The sequence below is a fragment of the Hyla sarda genome, chromosome 6, assembly GCF_029499605.1.
Source record: "Hyla sarda isolate aHylSar1 chromosome 6, aHylSar1.hap1, whole genome shotgun sequence".
NCBI classification, from domain to species: Eukaryota; Metazoa; Chordata; class Amphibia; order Anura; family Hylidae; genus Hyla; species Hyla sarda.
This window is the reverse complement of record NC_079194.1, coordinates 292,918,852-292,931,961: the sequence shown is the minus strand read 5'-3', so window position 1 is coordinate 292,931,961 and position 13,110 is coordinate 292,918,852. Positions and strand designations below refer to the sequence as shown.

Here is a 13,110-nt window from a genome sequence, read left to right as displayed (position 1 = left end):
CAAATCTGTTTAACTTTCTGGCACCAGTTGATTTAAAAAAAAAAGAAAAAAAATATGTTTTCCACTGGAGTACCCCTTTAATCCCTTTTGCGCAATGGAGGCAGAAGCCAGTGTTCTGAGCTTTCCTGCTTCCGTCCTCTCTGCTTCCATATGCCCACCCATGTAAGCATAAGGTGGGCGGACATATTGGGGGCAGAGAGGACAGAGGCAAGGAAGCTCAGAATACTGGCTTTCGCCTCCATTGGGCAAAAGGGGTTATTTACGGGGTTAATTATCAAATTAGCAACAGAATCGGACTGCGAATTCGGTTGAGTAATACAAGTTGTAGCAAACGGATGCAAAAGGTGAATGAAGAACAAAGTTATATCAAAGAGAGACACTAGGCATATTTGATACATCGAGTATCTTTTACAGGGCCTCAGGGGTGGAGCCTGATCCATATGTTAGGCACCACCCCTGCAGAACGTGTACTAGGCATGACACATAGTACATTAGATTTGTCCAAGGTAAAGGACTAAAAATGAATGTGCCACTTGGGAGCACCCCAAAAAGAGATTCAGCTGTAAAACCATTTTGTGAGCCACCTAAACTCTACATCTAAAATCTGTTAAGTCTGTAGTGTGGTTAAAGGGGATCTCTAGTGTCATTGAGGAATAACATGAAACTTTATTCTGGGAGGGGTCTGAACAATCTTGACAATAAATAAGCTCATTCCTATATCCACAGATTCTCGGTCATATCGACTGCACCTGTCTCCCCATCTGTCTCTAAAGAATTGGGTACAAGAAGACTTGGGGCCCAATGCAAAATCTTTCATAGGGGCCCCTATGTATCCTACTAGTGGTTTTGCACCCAGAGTGCAACCTCTTCATCCAAACAGGTACACCCCTAACAAGTTAGCAGCCAGAAACCCACTCTGAAGACGTACATGGTCACGTTCTAGACCGGAGGGTCCTCCCCCCCCCCTACCACCACCATCACCATCATCCCATAAGAGACAATAAAAACCCCATACAACTCCTATATTTGATTCCCATAGCAGAAACCAAGTGAATGATAAGATTTTTTTATTAGGCCACATAAGTGCTGCCTCCTTCTCTGTGACGTGCCAAGAACCTGTCATCTTAGAGGTCAGCTGTAGTTTACTTCTAATTCAGGTAGAATTCCAAGCCGACAGGTAAACACGCAGTCACATGACCGCGCTGCATCGCAACGCAGCCATTGACACTCACACCTGGCTGCTCTGACAAGCAGAGAACTTGTGGCTATTGTACAGTTCACTACTGGGATAAGAGGTCGGGATAAGAGGTCGGGATAAGAGGTCGGGATAAGAGGTCGGGATAAGAGGTCGGGATAAGAGGTCGGGATAAGGGTGCATTCACACCGAGTAATACACGCTGAACCTCCGCTCGCGGAATTCAGCGAGCGGAGATGCAGTCAGGCAGCCGACGGCGAAATTCTTTGATGGTAGGACCGCGTGGCCCTGCGCCGCCACCATTGACATCTATGCAGTACTAGCCGAATTCCGCTCAAAGAGTGAACATGTTCATTCTTTGAGCAGAACAATTTCAGAGGCGTAATTTTCCGCGGATGAAAATGCTCAGTGTGAACGGGTGTCACGGAACACCCATTCACATTGATGTTAACGTTCACCCCGTGTAATTCCACAGGAATTACTTAGTGTAAACGCACCCAAAAAGGTCGGGATGAGAGGTCGACTGGGGATGAGAGGTCGACTGGGGATGAGAGGTCGACTGGGGATAAGAGGTCGACTGGGGATAAGAGGTCGACTGGGGATAAGAGGTCGACTGGGGATAAGAGGTCGACTGGGGATAAGAGGTCGACTGGGGATAAGAGGTCGACTGGGGATAAGAGGTCGACTGGGGATAAGAGGTCGACTCGGGATAAGAGGTCGACTCGGGATAAGAGGACGACTCGGGATAAGAGGACGACTCGGGATAAGAGGACGACTCGGGATAAGAGGACGACTCGGGATAAGAGGACGACTCGGGATAAGAGGACGACTCGGGATAAGAGGACGACTCGGGATAAGAGGACGACTCGGGATAAGAGGACGACTCGGGATAAGAGGACGACTCGGGATAAGAGGACGACTCGGGATAAGAGGACGACTCGGGAAAAGAGGACGACTCGGGAAAAGAGGACGACTCGGGATAAGAGGACGACTCGGGATAAGAAGAGGACGGGATAAGAGGTCGACTCGGGATAAGAAGAGGACGGGATAAGAAGAGGACGGGATAAGAGGTCGACTCGGGATAAGAGGACGGGATAAGAGGACGGGATAAGAGGACGGGATAAGAGGACGGGATAAGAGGACGGGATAAGAGGACGGGATAAGAGGACGGGATAAGAGGACAACTCGGGATAAGACGATGGGATAAGAGGTCGAATCGGGATAAGAGGACGGGATAAGAGGTCGAATCGGGATAAGAGGACGGGATAAGAGGTCGGGATATCAGGAAAGAGCGTCATTGTTGCTTTTCCCCCTCCCACAAGGTTTAGGTAGGAAAACCGGGAAACGCAGAGTAATCCGCTAGTACTGAATAAAATTCCTTAATATACTCCCTATATACATATTTTTTTTCCATCTATAGCTCCATTGGAAGTTGCCACCCAGCTTTTCTAGTCTCCCAAATCATATATGTAGTAATGCATTCCTCCAGCCCAATGTTTCCCAACCCAGTGTGCCTCCCATTGTTGCTAAACTACAACTCCCAGCATGCCCGGACAGCCAACGGCTGTCCGGGCATGCTGGGAGTTGTAGTTTTGCAACAGCTGGAGGCACACTGTTGGGGAACACCGCTCTAGTGTCACTATCTGATAATCTGGCATTTGATTTATTTATACTTTATTATACATAAATAATCTAGTAGTCACACATGTTATCAGTGATGGTGAAGGGCACAGCGGTTGTCCATGGAGGGTTGTCCCCAGTTCGATCCAGTCTGCACGGGCCCAGCGGTCGCTCTGCACCAGATTCTGCAGGACTGCACAATCCCCACTGAGACAGCCGGTCCCCTTACACTTGTATCCTCTGACAGCCATTGTTTCCCCCCCTAAGCCCCTTTTATCTTCCTCCTCCCCTATTGAAAAAGCTCTGGTTCCCATGCATTTCCTAGAATGGGGGAAGGGAGGCGCGAGCAAGGGAAAGAGATTCCCACACTGTGAATTCAATGCGTCACTGTTTAGACTGGAGACAACTGCAGCAAACCCTCAGCTGTGAGAAGTGTTGGCTTGGTTTGGGTATTCAGCCTCTGGGATATTCCTTTTCCATGAAAGCAAGCAGAGATCTTAGACATGGGGAAATATTGCAACAGTAAGTATAACAAAATACTATATATCCTTATCCTATAGAGATAACAGCGGCAGTATACAGATAGAGCTGGAGGGGAGGCATATAACTATTATATTATATATATATATATATATATATATATACTGATCCCATAGAGACAGCAGCAGTATACATATACAGCTAGGAGGTAAAGTGTATGATTACTCGATATCCTGAACCCATAGACATAGCATCAGTATACAAATAGAGCGGGAGGGGAGGTGTACAACAACTATATATCCTAATCCCACAGCGATATCAGCAGCAGTATTATAAAAATTAGAGGTGGTATGGGAGGTGTATAACTACTATATATCCTGTTCCCGTAGGGATGCAGCAGCAGTATATAGTTAGAGCAGGGAGGGGCGGTGTCTGGAAGCTAGCAGGAGGGATCTGATAGGTGATGATGTCATCCTGAAGTTCACTGGAAGTCAGCTGACCCAGGACTGACCACTTCCTCTGACAAATTAAACAGATTGGTGATAACATGACCCAGTTGCAGTAAAGAAACACATGAATGCAGCTGGACTGGAATGAAACAGATAGCACTGTAGGACTACTGATGATGAATGTACATGATATGGGGGGGGGGGGAAATAAGGTCAATATATCTAGTCCTCATGTAAGGGCCCGATGTTAACAACTATTTGTCGTCTATGAGGCATTGTGACATGAGCGCCGATGTGAGGACATTGTGACATTTCTACATCACACGGGAAGTGGTCATAGTTCAGATGAACATAACAGATGATTAAATTCGAATTAGCCGCACAGCCCCAGTGAAATCCCGAGGCAAATTTTGCTGACGATTGACCACAGATATCGTCGCAGCCATGCTCGAAGGGCTAAAATCCAAAGCAAATCCGCAACACCACCAACAACAAGATTTTAAAATCCACAAGTGATAAAATCTGCAGCATCTCCGTCTGGTGTGAATTTACATTTAGGCTAAATTCATATGACGGATTAAAGGGCTTATTCTGGATTAGAAAAATGTAGTTGATTTCTTCCCGAAACAGCGCCACATCCGTGCTCAGTCAATTTGTGGTATTGCAGCTCAGTTTGATTTAAGTAATGGTCTCCAAAATGTGGCCCTACAGATGTTGCAAAACTACAAGCCCCCAGCATGCCCGGACAGCCAATGGCTGTCCGGGCATGCTTGGAGTTGTAGTTTTGCACTTTGGGGCACTTAGGAAACACTGGTTTATATGATGGTATGTGCCTGGTATTGCACATATACGGAAAGGGCTGCAGTACCAGGCACAGCTGCATGTATAAGGCAAGGGCGCAAACACAGTATCAATAAAGTTCATTGAACAGCAAACACTAGGCCTCAATATGTGATCACATTGCCCCTGGCAACCAGAGTTCGGCTTTCATTTTCCGTTTGCAGTTTAGCTAAAGTCTGATTAGTTGCTATAGGCAACAAGGACAGGTTACAGACATTCAATAAACTTTATTTATAGAGAATCCCTTTAACGATCTGACATACCAACTAATACTATTGTGGTGTCTCGGGGTGCGAAGGTGAGGTGTATGGGGCAGATGTTGTAGCCCAGGGGCAAAGTGTTATTAACCCCTAAATCTTCATGATGCCAGGGCATGGCTTTCCCGGTAACCATCCGAACGGTAGTACCGCTATCCCAAGGTTTGTCAGGGCAATAACAGTCCATAACCAGGTCAGGGTTAACGGTAGCTTTACTGAGGTAGACAGATGGTAATAGTCTTTACAGCTAGGCCAGGATCCCAGAGAAGTGACCAGTAACACAGAAGGACCTCGCAGCTTGCTGGGACTTTTCGTGACTTTGACAGACTTTAGGACAGCCACGCTGACTATAATAGACTTGACTGTAGATAGTGACAGCAGACAGAGATGACTTGACTGTAGATCGTGACAGTAGACAGAGATGACTTGACTTACTGACATGTGGCTGTAGTTTAGGCTTGAGGACTCCAGATGTGCTGGACACTAACTCTGAGACGTCTGGTCTTTACTGCTCCTCAGCAGGAGTGATAAAAGAGATTGTAATGGCTGCCCCTCTTATAAGGGGGGGGGGGGGGGGGGAAGCCAGAAGCTCATAGGTCAAGCTGCAGGTCACCTGGTGCTCTCTAGGTAACATATCACATCATGTGAACACATTATCAGGTGACAACTCAAAGGTCCTTAAAAGGTCCTTTATCCATAACACTATACATAATATATATTACTGTGGTGTCCCGGTACCGTATGGTATACCGTACCTTGTATAGTGGTCCCCAAAGTCAGAGTTACTTCGTTCCTGTAGGGTCCTCCTGGTGGGATAGCCCCTAGTTGCCTCTTCCTTCTTCAATTTTATGATGTTTACATGTATATGTAATTGTTTATTTAATTGTATATCTAGTGTCGTAGGACCTTAGGTCACATGACTAGTGTTAATTCCATTAAGGTATGTTGAAGGACCTTCCTAGGTCACGTGTGTGGTCACATGGTTGGACCATAATTCCTTGTAAAGTGAATGACAGATGGTACGGACCAATGAGCTCAAGGCCAGCCCCTGCCCATATAAGGGAGCTACCAGCCAATCCTCGCTCTCTTGGGTTCCGGACTAGTGGAGAGAGAGAAGAGATCCGTGCAACTTACAAAGACAAGCTTAGGCCTGAAGCCTGCCAGCCTCAGCCTGAATCTAATCGTGAGTTACAATATCAATCCCCGCTAAAGCTAGTGTGACTGCTGGACCTAAACTCAATCCCCTAAATCCAGTGGAACAGCGCATATAAATCTCCTGAGCTTAATACTCTCACAGTCCCAACCAACTGTCAGGATCATAATAGACTCTTGTACAAAGACTGTTCCTGTTTAATGTTGCATAAAACCTGCAGTAAAAGTTCCGACAGTTTTCTGAAAACCTCCGGTTGTGGGCATTCATTTATTATACCTCCTTATCGTTCTTGGGACGGGTGGCGATAGGACAAGCATATACAGAGGAGCCCTCACCCTGGCGTCACGAGTGATAAGGGTTAAACAAGCACCCTTTCGTTACCGCACAGCTACACCCCATATATCCTACATCCCCAAGCTACCACATTACTATGAGAAGACATTGCAGGAGAGCCCCTAGGACACAGAGGGACTCAACCTGACAGGGCCTAGGTACTGAACGGTACTATATCCCGTACTCACACTATAATAAAAATAAAATAGGTCTAAAGTTTATTGTTTAGATTCCTAATAAAATGGCTGATAATGCGATTTTCATAAAGGTTAATTTTTAACTTCCAGCATGAAGTGGTTTGTTTACTGGCATCGGCTGACAAAGCCGTGTATTGTGTTGGCGCTACATGGCAGATTTCGCCCTGGGGCTCCATTCACACCACATTTCAAAGCTCCGTCACCAGTATACTGCAGTGTACCCATAGACCAGTGTTTCCCAACCAGGGTGCCTCCAGCTGTGGCAAAGCTACAACTCCCAGTATACCTAGAGAGCCTTTAGAGTTGTAATACCACAAACAACCTGAGGACAAGTGTGGCGCTGTTTTTTGAAAGAAGATATTTTCCAATACTTGAACAATCCGCATGAAAAATCACTGTGTAAATAGACCATAAAATCTTGCCTAGGACCACTTTGTCAGATTACAAGGATTTCTGTACCGTAAAGACCAAAAGGGGTAGAGTTTAACCATATCATGTCTAGAGGCCATAAGTGCCTAAAGATGGGGGCCGCCAGCCAATTCTCTTCTCTCCCCCCCCCCCCCCCACACACCTTTCTAGAGAATAATGGAAATAAATAGCTCATAAAACCCATTAGAATACGACGCACCGCGCCCATTCACCCCAGCTGTAATATCGACAATTACGTTGTGGGCTATTTAATGTGCGGCCTTAGAAATGGAAAAAAATTTCTAGTGTGAACTTAATACACAAATAAATTATGTATTACATATAAAGAAGTGAAGGGACAGGCAGCTGAGCGCAGCGCAATAGTTGTCTATAATAAACATGAAAAGCGCTTTTCCTGGATAGAATCTAATATTACCGCCATTATAGCTCGCAGGGGGGGTTGTCACCTACTTTTCCCAAGAGTCCTGAATAGTACATCTGGCTAGGTACGGGATAGAGAGGATAGAGTGAAACCTTTTTGAGACCACCAGACAAAAATTGGACTACTACGAGATGGGGGTCTTCTCAAAGAAGATGGCGAGTATGCATAATACAGTGATCCCTCAACTTCCACTGGCCTTAACATACAATAGTTTCAACATACAATGGTCTTTTCTGGACTATTGTCACTTGAAACCAGACTCAACATACAATGTACAGAAAGTCCAGATCTGTGAAACGTGTCAATGGCCGGAAGAACCGACCAATCAGAATGGGCATTTTACTGGTAAATCACCTGTATTACTGAAGTGCATGCACTGACTGGTGTCTGGTAGCGCCCCCTACAGTACAGAGAGGAACTACAAGTTCTGTATACTACTACTTACCTGTGCCAGGGTTAGCTGCTCCTTTGGACACCAGGTAAGGGGGGCTCCATTTGGGACACTGTGTGTACTGTATAGGACCCTGAAGAAGCTCCTGTCCTCTACATAAACCATTGTTTCCCAACCAGGGTGCCTCCAGCTGTTGCAAAACTACAACTCCCAGCATGCCCGGACAGCCGTTGGCTGTCCGGGCATGCTGGGAGTTGTAGTTTTGCAACAGCTGGAGGCACCCTGGTTGGGAAACACTGACATAGACAGTGATTTACAGCTCCCAGCAGATCTTTATTACTTTTATATGTAAGGATTTGCTTTATATTAGTTTTCTACTTATTTTTCTTTAATCCTCACTTTCTTTTTCTCTATTTTTGGATGACATTTTGGTGACTTCAGAACCAATTACCAGGTTTCAATAGAGTTCTGGTCTCAACATACGATGGGTTCAACATACAATGGTCGTCCTGGAACAAATTAATATTGTAACTTGAGGGACCACTGTATATATTATTATCTGCAACCATTCAAGTCAGAGAGGAGGCTCCATCTTGGTGCACATAGGAATGATCGCAATACATGTTTCTTTGGACTTTAATGCATATTATAAGGTGAAACCCAAAATCGGTCTGGCTAAGAAAGCACCTCAAAGATGTGGTGTTTTGTAGCAGAATTTTCATTCTGAGGTTTTGGGATAGTAGAATAACCAGAGCTGTAAGTGAACCAGATGTCATTCTTTGGGTTGAAATTTGGGCTATCCCTAATACCATTTTATTTATTTATTTAATTTAAAGACCGTGTACCGATACTTTTATTTTTCTAATCTCATGTGACAGAGGAGGTGGCTCTAGACTTTGTTAAAGGGTTACTCCGCTACCCAGTGTCTGGAACATTGAGTTCCGAACACTGTGTGCAGGCTTCTGTGTTCACGCCCGCCGTCGCACCCCCTTCCCATAGACTTTCATTGAGGGGGCAGGCCGTGACGTCACGAGGTGGCGGGCGTAAACCCTGGAGCCTGCACACAGCCTTTGGTACTCAATTTTCCGGACGCTGGGGGAGCGGAGTAACCCTTTAAGCCATAGGCCAAGGTCGAAAATGAGGCCCTCACTAGCACCCATAATTAAGATATGCCGCTAGTAAATAGGTGGGATTCTCTACCTAACAGGTAGAATCCCCCAGAAGGTAGGTAGGGAACCCCACCTATTAGGTAGAGGATCCCTCCTATTAGGTAGAAGCTCCTAGTAGTTAGGTAGGTAATCCCTTAGTGGGTAGAAGCCCCCAGCAGTTACATAGGGAATCTGACCTATTAGGTAGAAGGTCCCAGAAGATAGATAGGTAGAAAATCCCTTAATGGGTAGAAGCTCCTAGTAATAAGGTAGGGAATCCTTGCTATTAGGTAGAAGCTCCCAGAAGACAGGTAGGTAGGGAATTCCCCTTTTAGGTAGAAGTCCCCAGTAATAAGGTAGGGAATCCCCCTATTAGGTAACGGAACGGGAACCCTCCATCTTTAGGTTAAAGCCCCCAGTAGTTACGCAGTCAGCTAGGTAGGTAACCTCCTGTGATAGCCTGGGGGTGTAGGGTATGGGGAGTGTAGCTTTGCGGTTACTAAGGGTGATTGCTTAACCCTTTCTATTCGTGATGCCAGGGTGAGGGCTATTCTCTGTATGCTTGTCCTACCACCACCCTTCCCAAGAGCGATAGGGAGATAGGAAATAATTGATTGTCCACAACCGGAGATTTGCCGAAACTTGTCGGAACTTTTACTGAATATTTTAGTCAATAATGGACAGGAACAGTCCATACAACAAAGGCTATTAGAGCTTGACAAGTGGTTGGGACCTCGTGAGTCTATTGAGCTTAGGAAGATAATTGTTGCGGTGATCCACTGGATTTAGGGGTTTAGATTTGGTCCAGTAATCAAGCTAGCTTTAGCGGGGATGGAGATTTTCACTAACGGTTTAGTTTAGGCTGAGGCCGGCAGACTTCTGGCCTAGCTTTGTCTTTGAAAGTTGCGCAGATCCGTCCTGCTAGTCCGGCATCCACGAGAGCAGCAACCCAAGAGAGTGATCATTGGCTACAGCTCCCTTATATGGGCAGGGGCTGGACTAAAGCTCACTGGTCCATGCAACTGTCAATCTCCTGTACAGAGAGTTATGGGTAGCATGTGACCCAAGGACCTCCAAAAGGTCTTCCAACATACCATAGGGGAATCAACATAGTCACATGACCGAAGGTCCTGCGACGCTAACAAGGTAAGTAGACTAATATACACTATATTAAATATACACATTATTAAATATATACATAATAGCATTATGAAATTAGAAAAGGAGGAGGCGACTAGGGGCTGTCCCACTTGGGGAACCTACCTGAATGTAGTAACTCTGACTTTGGGGACCACCATACAAGGTACGGTATACAATACGGTACCGGGACACCACACTCCTATTAGGTAAATGCCCCTATTAAGTAGCTTTCCCCAATAAGTTATATGCCAACATTGCCAACGTTACGGAGAATAGGAACCTGGTAAAGCAGTGTTCCTCAACTTGTGTCTCTCCAGCTGTTGCAAAACTACAACTCCCCTCATCATACCCGGACAGCCTTTGGCTTTGCAGCTCCATTATAAGCCAACACTGCTTCTGCTGTGGAGAGTAGGACCTGGTACAGCGGTGTTCCCCAGTCTGGAGGGCCACAGGTTGGTGAACACTGCAATACAGGTCCATGCTGTCTATATTAATGGGGAGCTTCCATTCTAGCTTGGCTGATAGCACCGAACAATAGCATGCACTGAACTATATAAAAGTATATGTTAAGTAAAGTAACTGGCATTTATGGTTTTACCCGGAACAGGACTTAAGAATAACACTTAGAATTAACACTTTAACTCCCACTCGTCCTTCGCATGCCCGCCTGAGAAATAAATACGATGCCAGTCGGCGGCAGGAAGTGTTTACATATAATTATCATTCTACTGATAAATTTAGATGTGAAGTAACACGCCCTGCACTATGGTATTCAGGGCTGGCACGGCGCCCTCTGTGCAGCAGTAACAATGTTGTACGACAACCCATGAGTGATGAAAGGCGGCGTCCGTCAATAGAATAGGATTCGGATCACAATAATGTCACAATTATTAACCCCTAAACATTTGTGATGTCCCAGTATGGGATATAGTCCCGTACAGTACTTAGGCCCTGTCAGGTTGAGTCCCTATGTGTCCTAGGGGCCCTCCTACAGTGTCTCCCCATAGTAACATATATTATGTACAGTGTTATGTGTGTTCGGTATAAAGGACCTTTGAGTTGGTCACATGATAATGTGTTCACATGATGTGTTTGTTACCCAGAGAGCACCAGCTAACCAGGTGACCTGCAGCTTGACCTATGGGCTTTTGGCTCAGCCCCCCTTTATAAGAGGGGCAGCCATTACAATCTCTCTTTTCTACCAAACTTCGATCCTGAGGCACAGTAAAGACCAGACGTCTCAGATCCAGTGTCCAGCACATCTGGAGGCCTCGAGCCTAACCAGCAGCCACATGTCAGTAAGTCAAGTCTTCTATGTCTGCTGTCACTACCTACAGTCAAGTCAAGTCTATTATAGTCAGCGTGGCTCTCCTAAAGTCTGTCCAAGTCACTACAAGTCTCAGCAAGCTGAGAGGTCCTGCTGTGTTACTGGCTGCCTCTCTGGGATCCTGGCCTAGCTGTAAAGACTCTTTCGCTCTGTCTACCTCAGTGAAGCTACCGTTAAAGGGGTATTCCAGGAAAAAACTTTTTTTATATATATATCAACTGGCTCCAGAAAGTTAAACACATTTGTAAATTACTTCTATTAAAAAATCTTAATCCTTTCAGTAGTTATTAGCTTCTAAAGTTAAAGGGGTAGTCGAGTGGTGAAAAACGTATCCCCTATCCTAAGGATAGGGGATAAGTTTGAGATCGCGGGGGGTCCGACCACTGGGGCCCCCTGCGATCTCTCTGTACGGGGCCCCGGCTCTCCGCCGAGATAGCGGGTGTCGACCCCCGCACGAGGCGGCGGCCGACACGCCCCCTCAATACATCTCAATGGCAGAGCCGGAGATTGCCGAAGGCAGCGCTTCGGCTCTGCCATAGAGTTGTATTGAGGGGGCGTGCCGGCCGCCGCCTCGTGCGGAGGTCGACACGCCCCCTTCCCGCGGGCTGTCGGGGCTCCGTACAGGAGATCGCAGGGGGCCCCAGCGGTCGGACCCCCCGCGATCTGCAACTTATTCCCTATCCTTAGGATAGGGGATAAGTTGTTCACCACTGGACTACTCCTTTAAGGTTGTTCTTTTCTGTCTCAGGGATCTCTGATGACACGTGTCTCAGGAACCGCCCAGTTTAGAAGCAAATCCCCATAGCAAACCTCTTCTAAATTGGGCGGTTCCCGAGACACATGTCATCAGAGAGCACTTAGACAGAAAAGAACAACCTTAACTTCAGAAGCTCATAAGTACTGAAAGGATTAAGATTTTTTAATAGAAGTAATTTACAAATCTGTTTAACTTTCTGGAGCCAGTTGAGATATATATATATATATATATATATATATATATATATATATATATATATATATATATAAAAGTTTTTTCCTGGATAACCCCTTTAATCCTAAACTGGTCTTGGACTATTATTGCCCTGACTAACCTTGGGATAGCGGTACTACCGCTCCGGTGGTTACTGGGAAAACTACGCCCTGGTGTCACGAACATTTAGGGGTTAATAACACCTTGTCCCTGGGCTACAACACCTGCCCCCTACACTTCACCTTCGCACCCCGAGACACCACACATTCTTTAGTTATAATGCAGGTTAACCCCATTAGAGGCTGATCATTGGTGTGGGAGGTTTGGTCTTGCTAAGAGAAATCAATGGATCTTCACTGTATCCTTCAGATCTCTGCTTGCTTTTAGTGAATTAGAGCAGTGGTCTCCAAACCGTGGACCTCCAGCTGTTGCAAAACTACAATTCCCAGCATGCCCGGACAGCCAACGGCTGTCCGGGCATACTGGGAGTTGTAGTTTTGCAACAGCTGGAGGTCCACCATTTGGAGATCAATGAATTAGGCTGTGTTCAGACCACATGGATAGAGATGAGCGAACTTACAGTAAATTCGACTCGTCACGAACTTCTCGGCTCGGCAGTTGATGACTTTTCCTGCATAAATTAGTTCAGCTTTCAGGTGCACCGATGGGCTGGAAAAGGTGGATACAGTCCTAGGAGACTCTTTCCTAGGAATGTATCCACCTTTTCCAGCCCACCAGAGCACCTGAAGGCTGAACTAAT

The 13,110-nt window shown here is 46.0% G+C and overlaps 1 protein-coding gene across 3 annotated transcripts in view; it reads right to left on the bottom strand.

The window, feature by feature from the left end:
- CD82 (CD82 molecule) overlaps positions 1 to 13,110 on the bottom strand; it is an 80,774-nt gene that overhangs the window by 48,451 nt on the left and 19,213 nt on the right. The window contains exon 1 of one of the 3 annotated variants that reach the window (XM_056527768.1): positions 5,597 to 5,702. The exons of the other annotated variants lie outside the window; for them this stretch is intronic. The gene's annotated coding sequence lies outside the window, so the exon portion shown is untranslated. Of the gene's footprint in view, positions 1 to 5,596; positions 5,703 to 13,110 lie in introns of those variants that run through there. 3 annotated transcript variants of the gene reach the window in all.